Source organism: Odontesthes bonariensis, chromosome 20 (assembly GCF_027942865.1).
Source record: "Odontesthes bonariensis isolate fOdoBon6 chromosome 20, fOdoBon6.hap1, whole genome shotgun sequence".
NCBI classification, from domain to species: Eukaryota; Metazoa; Chordata; class Actinopteri; order Atheriniformes; family Atherinopsidae; genus Odontesthes; species Odontesthes bonariensis.
Genome location: NC_134525.1, coordinates 20,144,543 through 20,159,069, shown reverse-complemented (window position 1 = coordinate 20,159,069; position 14,527 = coordinate 20,144,543).

Here is a 14,527-nt window from a genome sequence, read left to right as displayed (position 1 = left end):
ACCATGACTATTTGTGAGAAATATGGTCGGCTTGTATCTTATGTGCTAAATGTCCCCTAGATGTACGGAACCTAGGACAGTACTGTGCTCAGTTATACGGGTGAAATGCTGGATTTCAGCCTTGACACTCAGACTTCCTGCAAGAATAAATCATATGCTAAAGCAGTGTTCACATGACATGAAAGATTAAAAGATCTTTCCTCTCACCTGAGGCAAAGGTTCTAAATTGAGAGTTGTGAAATATTGAAATGAAAAAGAAATGTCATGAATTTGAATTGATTGCAGTGATGAATTGCGACGCTTACTCTTTTACGTAGTATTTGATTAAAACTTCCCTTCAAAACAGCAATCGGGTCAATGTGTGACAGTCTGTGGCATGCTGATCCAACCCTGGATTCCTCCAAGTGCTGGGGGCTCATGTTTGAGTAACATTCCACAGTCCAAAAAATCCAAAACCACATGTTTATCTGCTCCGAGTTTGGCTGCGCACATTAGCATGCCCGCCTAAGAATAGCAGTGACCCAACAGAGCCTGGACTGTTTTAAGTTTGCACAGCAACCACAACCCAACACATGGGGTTAATCTTCGTCCAAATACATTCATCCTTATACTGTAACAACAAAGTGATACATCAAAGCGGTGCGTTCACAGACTGTGTAAAGGACTGAACTTAGATCTCAGCACTCTCTCTGTCGATGCCTCTAAAATGTGCCAAAAGTACGAGACAGACAATCACGGATGCTCCAGATGATCCTTACAAGCCAAATCAACGGTGTCAAAAGGATACTGTGTCGTGCAGCAAAATGTTTAGGTATCGAGATGTTAAAGGGGGGAACGTCATCGTGCAGCGAGACCATTGCAGCATGAGACGGAGTCACACAGCTTAACGTCAAACCAAAGCATTAGCAGACCCGATGCAAAATGGTACCACACTTCTTTTTACGGGAAACAGATGTACGGTATACACAGAAGAAAATAACACAGCCCCCCCCCTTTTTCCTTTTTAGGTAGAAATACTTCAAACCTCAATTTGAATTTACGAGAGAGAATATGGGCTGTAAGTCTGCCTTTGATATTTTCTGCAGAGCTCTCATTAATGTCTTTATTTTACAGGAGAAAAAAAAGAAATCTACTTCCGGGACTGTTTCTACATACTAGGGCGTGACAAGAAATTATGGACCCCAAAGAGGTAATGGCTCATCTGAAAAAGGTGCTTTATACAGTACAATAAAGATACAGTTGGCTTAATTAGGAGAGAGTCGGTGGATTTCAAGGTGCCTTCACTTCCCCTCATTTTGGAGTGGAGAAGATGCTACATAAGAGAAAGCAAGGAGAGAAAGATTTCATTGGCTAAACATTTCAGAGGCTTACAAGGATTTGCTTGATTGTCAGATATCAGTCGTTAATGGTGTCATCCACTGAATTCTCTGGAAAGGAAGTAAGGAAGTATTGTGGATTTGGGACCGCAGCGCGCACAGTGTAGCGGCGGTTCTGCTGAAGAATTTGTGTTTTTTCGTGGCCTTGTCTCTCTGTAAGGTGTAAAGCTGATGCCTTACCAAAATAAATGATCCAACTGATCTACAGTTCAGTTTTCGGTTGAGTTGATTTATTATGTACAGAAGTTTATGTCTCCTCTATATGTCCGTTCATGCATAATAGATGCAGAGCACTTTATTTATTTAGGCCCGTACTGGCTACGCTACGCTCTCGCCACTTGTGAGTGCTTTTGTCAATGTATCCATGTTTGCCACGTGTAGTTTGAATCACCATTAGAGATGTGCGATCATTGTCAGATGCTTCTGTCAAAACAAGAGGCCAAGAGAGATTTCTATACTGTGTTCCCAAATGTGGCCTTTTATGGTGAAGAATGTAGCAATGTCAACACCAGCATGTGGGACTGTTTTAACCGTCATCTTGAACTGAGATAATGAAACTTGCAGGGAAAAAGCAGTTATGAAATTAAGAGCCACAGTCCCTGTGACATAATCTACTGAACTTTGTCAGTTGAAATGTATCAATTCAGTGTCTGATCATCAGAGCGTGAGCAGCACAGTATGGTTTTACATGCTGTGTAGTGATTGTTTGTCCATAAATTCGATGCACTTTGGCTGAGGATAGAGGATGAGATCACAACACAATACTCTAAATTAGGAGAACTGCTAATGTAGATGTTGGAAATATAGATTCAGTTCACATGCACGGTCAGCTTGTGAGGGGTATGATGGGTCTCATCGGGGAAACGCTTGAATTAGATTAAATCTAACACTGAAATAAGGAAGCGCAGAAGATTAGACGGGGCCTTCTGAGATCGCAGGAACCGAAAGATTAGCCCGAGAGAGAGATGTGGGTCACACCCGGCACATAGTGAAACCCGTCTGTCAGCCTGCCCCGAGGCACTCTCGTAAATCTGCGATGGATGGCAAGGGTGATGGAGGCTGTGTGCCAGGTGGAGCGCAGGGGAGAGTCAGTGGTGGGGTCGCGTTTGATTTAAGACACGGCTGTGCGGCTTTTACTGGGAAACATCTGTCTGTGGAAACCTTGTTTTACACCTTTGTAAATGGTGCTTTATTTTGAGAATTTGACCACAAGATGCAACTTTATCAGCTTTTCTTTGATTTCTCTGGAAGGTTGTGCATTTATTTATTTTTTTTTTTGGCCATGCACTTTGACCAGCAGCCAAGAGTTTAAGTCACTAAGATGACAGTTGGCCAGCCTGGCAGATCAGGAGATTACACCATTAAGCTTCTTGTTCACTCCCAAGTATCACTATAGATGCCTAGAGGGGTACATGATAGGAGTTCCCTCATACAATCTAGACAATAGATAATAGGCATACTATCAGGCAGTTTGAGCAACACTATACAAACCCGTGATTATTCTCACCCTATCTTTGATCCCTTTATAATTTATGAAATAAAAACAATATAACTTTCAGGGGCAAAGTGGAAAAAGGTGGAAACGCAAAGAATTTAGCTTCTCCTGCTGTTAGATTTTATCATAGAGCGGTAATTACTCTGACATGGCCTCTACAGCAGTCAAAAGACTTGGATTTTCCTCAAACACAGGAAGTAGGATGGAGCTACGGATCAGATAGGGTGTCATGGCGGAAAGCGGCCTGAGAAACAACCTTGTCTTTCTCTGATGGGATCAGTAGTAGAGCAGGAAACTCAGTGACCTACATTTCGCTCAGACAGACATCTGTTACCTTCCATTCCATACCCTGGGCCATAGTGAAAGATCACCAATTACTTTGATAAACCACCCTCACAGCAAGCCTCCTTGCAGCTACTGTAACTATCAATATTCGGCGGTATCTTTACATTCCGTGATCTTGAGAAATATGTGTATCCGGATTTTTCAAAAGGCTTTTTTTCCCCCTCAAATATTGCCATCTGCAGCTCTGGGATAATTACAAAGATCCAGGGTGGCAGCAGTGCAGGCGGGGGCAGGGCACAGAAGGAGGAGAAATTATTATTATTATATCATCTGAGCAGATTTGTGTGTTCAGTCTTGTGTTCCAGACCCTGGAGGTCAGAGTATAAGAAGGAGGATTACAACCTTGGAGCCAAGTAGATTAAACAGCGGCTGACTCTACTGTACTAAACTCCTTCCTTCATCCCAACTCAGATCAACATCCAAAGCTATTACACTGATTACAAAGGGTCACATCCAGCGTATGAGGAGCGCTTCTGTGTGTGCTTGCAGCTCTGTGTGCAACTGCACGTGCCCGCTAGTATAAATCAATCTGCAATAATCAAAGAGAACTCATCGCTCAAAGAGAACAACCAAACAATGCAGCTCTGTTACGTCTCCATTGTTGCCCCTGATTGTGCCCTGGTGATCATGTAATCAATTCTAAGTGGACATCGGTCATTTCCTGAATCTATTTCTAAGCCTTGCACAAACATAATGAAAAGAAGAGACTGTTAAAAAAAAGAAAATTGTTTTTATCAGAGATAAGTTGATTTCACGGCTTAATGTGGTATATAAAACATATATTTCAAAATAGACGTTTTCAGTTCGAGTCAGGGGGAGATACTGTTTGACAATTTAGTTTCTCTGTGTGGGAGAGTGTGTAAAAATTACCAGATAGGGGTCATGTTTGCAAACCTCTCCCTGCTCACTTGAAAGAGTAATCTCATTAATGAATAACTACCACGCTCCATTTTGCTTGTGTGCTCTAAGCGGCCCCCTCAAAACAAACCTAAATGCCAGCTATCGCACGGTAACTTATGTGCTTGCGTGGGTGTCGGAGGGCAAGGGAAGCTGATGCAACTGAAAAAGGAGGTGGATCCGACCTCTCAGAGGACACAAGAATCGCACTTAGGGTGACATTTTCTGCCGCACTAAAGGGATTCACAACGGTCTAGTTGATTGGATGGGCTGTCCTTCAACTCTGCAATTTAAAAGGCTATGATAAAGCGGCAGTGTATAGGTATAGAAATGGCAGAAATGATATTCAAACAAAGTGCTCTGTGACCAGAGGCTGATAACAGGGTTAATAACAAGACTAGAGGCACACTAATTGCTCCACATCTTTATAACCCACAGATTCAACTGAAGCCAATTTCCTCCTGGGTCCTTTAGCAAAGGTAACTGTGAATCTCCATTTATATTCCGTCTGTGATCTGGTTATGACTGGAATCAAGCATTATCCATTATGCAGAGATTGAGTGCTATCATTAATGGAAATCATTCAACATTCAATAAAAAGCCATAAATCGCAAATGTCGTTTAGTAACAAATTTGCTCTATCATCACTTGTGAGGAAATGAAATGGTTAAGACATTTGGAGGGGGGTACTTTGTGTATGGAAAACGAGTCTGAGCCCTGGTAAACACTTCAACACACTCAAGCGACTTCTTATCTAAGCATGGCAAGTGTGAGGGTTCATCTTATTAGACTTTCAGAAATAGACTGGAGTGAATCTTTCCCCTCATATGGAGAGATTGGCAGTGCAGTCAGGGAAGTGATTTCAGAGCTGCATAGAATTGAATTGCTGGGGGGAGGTTGGTTAAGCAAGGGGCTTAATTTGCTCTGGAGTGTGTATTCTCATACTGATATGCCAAAATGTAATTGGAGTCGGTACAAGAGTCGGTCATTTCTGAGATTTGAGGGTGCTTGTTTGAGATTTTTTTTTTTCCTTTTCTTTTTTTTTTTCCTTGGAAACTGTATCATCTAAACAGTATGTTTGACCCTGCCAACACCCAGATCAGCATGCGTGGTGCAAATCACAGACTTATCTTGTAGGGAACATAAATGAACTGTGTCTGTTGAGATGTGGAGATGCAATCTTATGTGGCGCGATTATAAATGTGTAACATGCGGCTTCGTGTACTCACCCCCCCCCCCCAAAGCCCAACACAAGACCATGGCTTCTGATTGGCCGGGGTCGTGACATATGGAGATGAATGTCAGTAAACACTGGTGCACACACTGAGTCACAGCCACTTCCTGCACACCTCTCCCAGTGTGATTCCTGCGTAATGATCTGGGGAGTCTGGACAGCCGTCTGCTTAGCCTCACCGCTCGGTGGGGTGCTGAGCTGAGTGAGAGGAGGAGAACAGGGGGACAAGACAGGAGGAGAAGGTTTCCTTTTTCATCCTGGCAACACTCTCCTTCCTGCGCAGAGATGTGAGAAATGAACAAACACAGCCTCCTACAGAGACCAAAACAGGTTGAAGCAAAAATCTTAATAAGCGACAGCGGTTGACTGAACTCACTAAAAAAAAAAAAATAATCAACTTTACGTCTGAGATAAGAAACCACAAAGAGTTCTCTTGCTGTGACTTATGTGTGTGATTTCATTTAGAGGACTTTTGCAAATGTAAAATAAAGGAAATGGTGACTGTCGCCCGAAAGAATTACATGAGTGATGCAAATCCCACTATTTTAGATTAAAGACGAAATTCATTGGGTTTACTGGTGCAGAAACACAAATATCCTCTGTGGCTTTTGGTTCCTTTATGAATATTTTAAATGCATTGTTACACTGAAACCAACAACATTAAGGATAAAAACACATCTAGTTGATCTTTTTGTGAAGTCTGAACCCTCAGGACCGTTCAGTGAGGTTTAAAACCCTTGATGGAAGCTGCAGTTGTGAAATCAGTCCAACAGAAGCACATAACTGCTGTTTTAAGTAGGCCACTCCTGCTGAGTATTTGCTTCATTTTTGTACTTTAACCCCACAGAAGGCTACTGGTGACTGGCTAAGCAAAGGGAGAGATTGTGGTGTAGATGTGCTGCTACTTGTCAAAGCTGATTACTGAAAGTGTGACCGCTAATAGCCGTGTATGGCAGTTGCAAAAATCCTCAAGAGGACAAAGACTTCTGTCCTACCCAGCACATTCCAGATGTGCATAAATGTAGAAACTTTTCAAGTGACCTAGCATTGACTCCTTCTCTGTGATGTCATTTTTCTTAATGCTCCAATTGCGAGTTCACAGAGAAGGTGAGGGTTTGGGGTAAGAAGCTTATTGGGAATACAGGCCTATTATCTCTGAAGAAAAAGAACAAACTAAAGCGAGATGCAGAAAAATGAGTTAAAGGGGGGGTAAAACAGTGAAAGTGACGTTTTAGGGAAAAGGGAAAAAAAACAAAAAAGCCCAGAAGGGCTCTGTAATCCAAAAACCAAGGAGCTATGGCTCTAAGATAGTCAATCTGACAAAGTGTATTAAAGCAATAGAAGAAAAGGAAGAGGCAAAGCCTGATAAGAGTGCTGCTTCCAGGAAAAAAAAAAAAGAGACAGATCAGAAGATGAGCTGGAGACGTGACAAAAGAGTTGGTGCTGGAAACCAGCCATCAACAGATCCACAAAACAATGGCCCCATCCTGGGCAAAGCACACAATCACTGGGATCTGGCTGTGTATTACATGCTCAGTCTTTCTCTGTGCTATGAACCTCATAAGAACATGTGTTTCTTCACGACAGCAAAAATCCATTTTTAACTAACTCCATAAATAATTGGTTCACAACATAAATACTTAAAAGTGTTGATACAAAAAATTCTCTTTGTAGTCAGCATTTAACAGTATATCGATATCCGTATTGATTTTGTAGCAAGAAAGAGAGTGAATATTCAGGTGGAAAGGGTGATGTTGAAGTATTTACCTACAACTTCAGATGAAGTTCTTCTAGCTTCTAGCTTTAAACATCACCACAACACATGCCACCACTCATAGATGAAAATCTGCAAGTCTTTTAGCTAGCTTACATCGTGACTATAAATCCATCCATGCACCATTTGCTGCCATTCTGAAGTCAGTTTTCATATGGAAAACAACTGACTTGTGTGGTTTGCTTCCTCTTTCTTTAAAGATGTATTTTGTATATAAATATCTCAGGGACCAAATTTGATTTTGTTATTTAGGGGAGACCAGGTATTGTGCCAGTGTTTGTAAATAATATTGGTCATTTCTCAAGCCAACAGTGAATATTGTGTGGCCAGTTGAATTAAAGACCACGTGACATCATCATGCAATCAGACTCATAAATTATAGGATGGCGCACTACATAGTGACTGTCTGATGAAGAGCCGTTGTGCTCGAACCATCAATTTGGTCCAATAAAGTCGCCATTAGAGAAGCTCTGCAGTGTTCCAGCCCTCTTTTCAGTGTTTGTACCTTTATCTGGCCTGCCTTGTTGGTTTCTCCCAAATAATGATGCAACAAATGTGGTGTCTTTTTTGTTGAATTAACAAAAAAGGGTGGTGGGGGTTGCTTATCTTTTTTTTTTTTTTTAATTCAGTAGTTTTTGTTCTGTTAAGGATCACCAAATAAAATGTATTTCTCTTTTCTCTGCTTCACTGACAAGTGTCTCAGTGTCTCATATTCAGTAAAGCTGTGCTTCCTCTTGCTTTTCTTTCGCATGTATTGATATGCAAATGTCAGATGGGGAGTGTCTGCATCCATTCACGACTTAAAATGGGAATGGACATCAGGAGATGTTGAGTGGGCACCAGGTGCACATGAGAACCATACATACAGCTTTATAAATCTGCTGAAAATAATGCATATGCATAGTTTGTCACGGCTAGGTGGGTAGCTGACTAATAGAAGGACCCAAGAGTAGATGCAGACACTGGGTTTTAATTACAGGTAGGTGGTGTTGGAAGCTAAAGGGAGGATCCTGGTAATCGGGGGAACTCAAAGAGAAGGGAGACGGTTAGTGTGGATCCGATAGAGTGACTTGTCCAGACAAAGGTATTCATCTGTTCTTACTGAGTCCAGGTGGAACTCTAGAGTGGAGGGGAGGATGCTGGCTGTGGTGTGCACTGGTTCTGAGTCGGCGGCGGGGCGAGCAGCCAGGTAGGTGAAACAGGAAGGTGTCAAGGAATCCAACAGTGAATGTTAAGTCCTAGCATGGGAATCCAGAGCGAGGAGACTGACGACGAAGTCGGACACTGAAGCAGACAGGAAGGCAAGGAAAGTACTCGAAAGTATACTCTCTATGAAACACAGGAATAGGCCTAATTACCACTGGTGAAGTGAGACATTCTGGCAAAGGCTGGTTGCCCCTGCAGATCCTGCAGAACGTGTCTTTATGAGGACAGAAGAAGAACGGTTGTGAGGGCAGGAGAAATCCAGACTCCACCCAGGACTTCCTGGAAACCTGCTCATCCCCGCCTAAGACCCAGAAACCACAACAACCACAACAACCACAACCACAACACAGCCAAGCACGATCGTGACACATTTATGACTTGCATTTAGTTTTTCACTACACACAACTTTATGCATCTGGCTCAAGATGTTGTGACTTTTACTAGTACAAAGTGGTGTATATACCAGTGCAGCATTTACTTCAGGGCTTGAAATTCTGTTAATTTTTGTTATATCTGCAGCTACAAAAGCCAACATGAATCGCATCACAGCTGAGATTGAATTATTGTGCCGCTTCAGTTAGGCTTTTGTGTCTCCCAAAACAGAGTATGTGCACTGAGGTGAATTCCAATACTAAATATCAGAGGACTCCAACAAAAATTTGAAGGTCAGATGAGAAAGGCAGTAGAAGTATGTCACGGTGCTTTATTTTCCCCCGCTCATGTGACCGGAGCAGACGATGTTTTAAGTAGGAGCAGAAGGAGTTTTAGTACCTGTGAAAAGATGACGAGCGAGTCTTGCCGCCTAAAGAGCAGCGTGTGTTTGTTTCAGATAAATCTTGCCCACCGTATGGCATCAGTCCATATAAATTTGAAGTGGATGTTTTTTATTAGAAAAAAACGTTCAAGTTTAACATCTAACATCCCTCTTATGTTGGCTTTTCCAATTTATTATGCAGTTATTTGATATAAAAGCTTTCTTTTGAAATGCAGTAAAATCTGTGGCTGTTGACTATGGTGGTTAAAGCAAATTACATCAAATTACAGTGGAAACTTCACAGGTGGACAGTGGCAAAAGTTGGAAATCAGGTAAAACAAGTTTATTTTCTTATAGGCCCTCATAAAGACTTAATTGTATCTTTACATTCTTGTTCAAACAGATGGAAGAGGATAAAAAACGTGGGAGGAAATGAGGCCGAGCAACTGCTTCACATCAAGGAAAAAAAAAAGAAAAGTAACAAACTCTTTGGATGACTGCACCGAACACACTCATCATCTGTGTAATCTTTTCCCCAGCACAATGTTGTTGATGCAGATTTGGCTGTCAGTGACATGCTGAAAGTGTTTTGCTCTCATTCCTCCAAGAATTGGTGTCAAAAAGCCTTGGAGGGTTCTTAATCCTTCCACATCAAAATAGGACACGTTTCTCATAAATTACAATGGTGTTCTGGCATAATTACTCTAGGCCCCTCGTTACACAAACAACTGGATGGGGCTTGAGTGAATATGTATAAGTTAGGATTTTATGGTAAATTGTGAGGAATATTGTCGGGGCTCCTTGTTGACCATGCACTTATGATACTTGCACGAGGGACTTCTGTGTAATGAGAACACTTTCTTGAAGTGACCTTAATCCTCTTATTTTTCCCACAGTAGCAGTGGCTCCTGAATGTGTGAATGTCACTGGTGGTACTTGTAATGATTTACCTTCAGAGAATTGTTGCTGGGCTGTTGCTTAACCCGGAGCACTTCAGCTCATCGTCAACTGGGCAGGTCATGTCGTAGTTGTTGTTTGTTTGTTTGTTAGCAGGACTGCACAAAACCCAAACTGATATTCACGGAGTGGTGGAGTATGATCACATCGAGAAGCCATTCGGTTTTTAATGTCTGCGCCTCAACAACTGAAGCGCCATCAATCGACTAAAAGTTGAAGGGGCGTGTACGGATAGACTGTATGTTTTGACCTCTATGCTCAGTTTGCAAAACTGAGGCGCTGACTGACTTGTGCTTCCTCCACAAAGACTTGAAAATTCTTCAAATGCACCATGAGGAGTTAAGGATCAATACGAGAGTATGAAAAAGCAGAGGTGTTTTCTGAGTGCCTTATCAAGTGGCACCACACTTGGATGCATCACTTTCACATGCAGCACATACTACAGTTTCATGTCCCTTAAGACTAACGCTGTGGAATTATGGTACTTCTCAACTGGAGACTGTTCGCTTCCTTAAAAATGTGTGAGGCGGTAATGACCTACTATGATGCTCAAAGAAAATGAGACCTCTAGTGGTGGTGATGTCAACTGCATGAAAAGTGTCATGCAGTGTCCAATAATGAGACATTGCAGTTGAAGAAAGTGTGTATATTAGTCGGAATTGTTATATATTTTCAACCGAGTGGCTCTTATTTCTGGACAAGTGATTTCATTACATAAATCTGACCAGGAGGTTACCGGGTGTCACTGTAGCGTGTCTACATGTCGCCAAGGAAACAAGCAAATTGGCACCACTGAGTTGATGGTGGCATTGAGAAGAATAGATTTGATAGCAACGATAGCCCCAACCATTATTGTTTTTTAACCCTAAATGACCCAGAAGTGAAAAAAAACAACCATTGGTTTTCATTAATCCATTAGCCCCCCTCCTTCCTCCTTAACAGGACTGTTAAAAGAAACACTTGAAGACCGTGTTTCCCCTGATGTAGAAACACTCCCTCCTGCCATCTGTATGGTTTAGAGAACGCCGTTATGGGTCGTATTTAAACGTTTGGACAAAAAACCTATTTACTTGCTTTGATTGGAAGACTTGCTGCTTATTTGCTGCCTCAGCTTCTTCTTTTGTCTCAGCTCCTCCATGCATCTCCTTCACATCCTCACAGGGAGGACGAGATGCAGGTGAGGTAAGCAGGGACAGGCATTAGTGTAATGAAAATCCCCTCGTAAAGTCAGTTTCCGCTTTTCAAAAGGAATAACACGGACTTCAGACTCCACTTTGAGGACATAAACAATTTAAGTTGAACCTTTATACCAAAGCAAACATAATGACGCTCTTACTGGAGAGAAAACTCACTCTCCCGATGTGTCAGCAGTAAGTTGGGATTCTATGGTTTTCTGTTGTTAAAAATGGGACTGTATGCATATGAATGTATGCATGAATGAACTATGTTCAGTTTTACTCATTTACTGCATTGTTGAGGCTGGCTTTTAACCCCCATTGTTTGCATTAACCTTGGGAATAAATAAACCTTTCCAGACATAAGCCTATTTGCTTAGAGTTAGATGCTGAAATTCATCCTACTCTCATGGCTGTGTTAAGCCTCAAGCTAGACACAAGAGTCAGGCAGTTTAGGTCTGCATTATTATGAAGAACCAGGGGAAAGAGCTGTTCTGGCTCTGTCTCAAGCTCACTGAAGTGACCCGAAACCTGTCTGTGCATAAACAAATTGTCAAAACAAACCAGGCTTATAATGGGAAGTACGTGCTTTAACTATTCATTTTGTGAGTGGTGCCGTGGAGTACTGACCTGTTGTGACATCTAACGCTGTCCACTTCCACATCAGATGAAAACTGAATCCCAATATGTGTTTGAAATAGGCTGAAACACAAGTAGACCTTCACAGGACTTATTTCTGCCGTGCCACGTAGCTCACCGTGTAACTCTGTAAAATCTGTTCTGAGCAACTGCCATTACGTACACAATTTATATCTTTTTCTCTGGGCTGAATGCGCCTCAAATCCAGAGTTATGGAAATTCCAGCAGCACAATGTCAAAGTCAGAGCACAGCTAGAGCTTTTTGAGTCCACTGATGAGCATTAATGCTGCTTCATCTTTCCTTAAGAAAGTATTCTCCCTTAGAGGTGTTACACTGGAGGGGTTGATCTTCTTTTTTTTTCTCCTTTCCCTGTCCATGTTACCTCACAGCTGCTGGTATTGTACATTAGTGTCATTCTTAAATGACTAATTTATGTGGTGTTAATGCAGCTCACCGAGCCATGTCAGTCCTCAGGCTTTCCAGGGGACCTGATGTTCCTCTCTCAGCAACACCGTGACAATCATCAACAATATCAGCAATGCAGAGAAGCGTAACGGATTTTTGTATAATCACTTGTGCACAAGGAGGAATCCTGAAAATGCTGGGACACTGGCGTCGCATCGCTTCCTGCAGATAGAAGGGCACAATCTCAGATTCGTGATATTCAATAATAATTCTCATCAACCTTGTTTTCTCATGCTTCTTAAAGAAAAAAAAAAACAGCATTTTGTAAATATTTTGGATGTGAAACAAGGGAGGGTGTATCTGATATGGATATGTCACAGACTGCCGGTGAGGCCCCAATTCTTGCATAGTTCTTTAAGTATCACCGAGATTCAATTCAGCTCAGTTAATTAACTATGTCTCCCTCAGTTAATTTAAAGGGAAAACAAATGTCTGCAGCTTTGTTTGATCAGGTATATTCGCCTGGGTAGTTTTTACACTGAGCTGGGAGAGATCATAAATATTCTGATGGGTTTCTGGCACCCCTGCGAGAACCTCATGCCACCACATTGAATAGTGGGATAATGGACACTGGTGGGTGTCTCTTAGAAATAGATATCTTACTCACTCTGATGCTAGCAGAGTCCATACCTCATGTCCAGGCATCACTGACTCCCACACACACTTGTAATGCACTGAATTTCAGGGACTTTATTTATATCCATCAGGCTAATTAGTGTGCACTGGATCCAAATACTGAGAGGTTCTTACAATGTTTGGACAATTATAAATACATAAAGCGCCATCTGCTTGAAACTGCCAAGCTGCTCATGGCAGCTGAAATGGAGCAAAATTTGCCAACTACCTACTCAGATCTGAGTTATCATCAAACAAATTTATTTTCTGTTGCTAAATACGGTGATTGATGTCAACTCAACTTTGGGTCTCACGGCCCCTGGACAGTTCAAACAAGTGTGCACTGTTTCTTAGCAATAGCTGTATCCCTCAGTTTGGACCTCTCTGTTGAAGAATGGGAACGTATTAAGAGTTCCTCTCGCACTTAGAGATAACTTCTTTCATAAATAATACAGAAAGTCGTGAGGAAGTGATGACACAGGCTTTAATTTGATTGGATTGTACTTTATTTATCCCACAACGGGGAAATTCACTCGTCACAGCAGCAACAATAGACATGAAACAAGAAATTAGAAAAGAGAAACATTTTTTTAAAAGAGAAAAAGCAAGTACTAAAAAGTAAGAGAAAAAAAAGTAAAGAGACCAAAAAGTAAAGTGACCTAGTATAAATAATATTGCACATTGTGAAGTTGAAATGAATAAAATATAAATAATACGGGTAAAGAAAAATCTCTGTATGATTATCATGGGAAAGGCAACAACATGATCAGTGGGTACATGTGTTGTAAAGTCTGACAGCTGCCGGGATGAAGGACCTGCGGAACCTCTCCTTCTTGCACCGTGGGTGTAACAGTCTGATGCTGAAGGAGCTGTACAGGGACCCCACAGTGTCATGGAGGGGGTGAGAGGAGTTGTCCATGATGGATGTCAGCTTAGCTAACATCCTCCTCTCACCCACATCCTCAATGGAGTCCAGGGGACAGTCTAGGACAGAGCTCGCTCTCCTGATCAGTTTGTTCAGTCTCCCTCTGTCTCTGTCCGTACTGCCCCCTCTCCAGCAGACCACAGCATAGAAAATTGCTGAAGCTACCACAGAGTCGTAGAAAGTCCTGAGGAGAGTCCTGCACACACCGAAGGACCTCAGTCTCCTCAGCAGGTGGAGGCGACTCTGGCCCTTCTTGTAGAGGGCTTGTGTGTGGCCAGTCCAGTCCAGTTTATTGTTGAGGTGAACACCCAGGAATTTGTAGTTCTCCACCATCTCAATGTCCAATCCCTGTATGTTCACCGGTGTGAAGTGGGGTGTTTTCCTCCTGAAGTTGACGACCATCTCCTTTGTTTTGCTGGTATTAAGCTGAAGATGGTTCAGCTCACACCAGCTGACAAAGTCCTTGATGACTGTCCTGTATTCCAGTTCGTTATCCTCAGAGACGCATCCAACAATGGCTGTGTCATCGGAAAACTTCTGGATGTGGCAGTGTGTGGTGTTGTGTGTGAAGTCCGATGTATACAGGGTGAAGAGGAAAGGAGAGAGCACCGTACCCTGAGGGGCCCCTGTGCTGCAGAGCACCACGTCAGACACACAGTTATGTAGCCT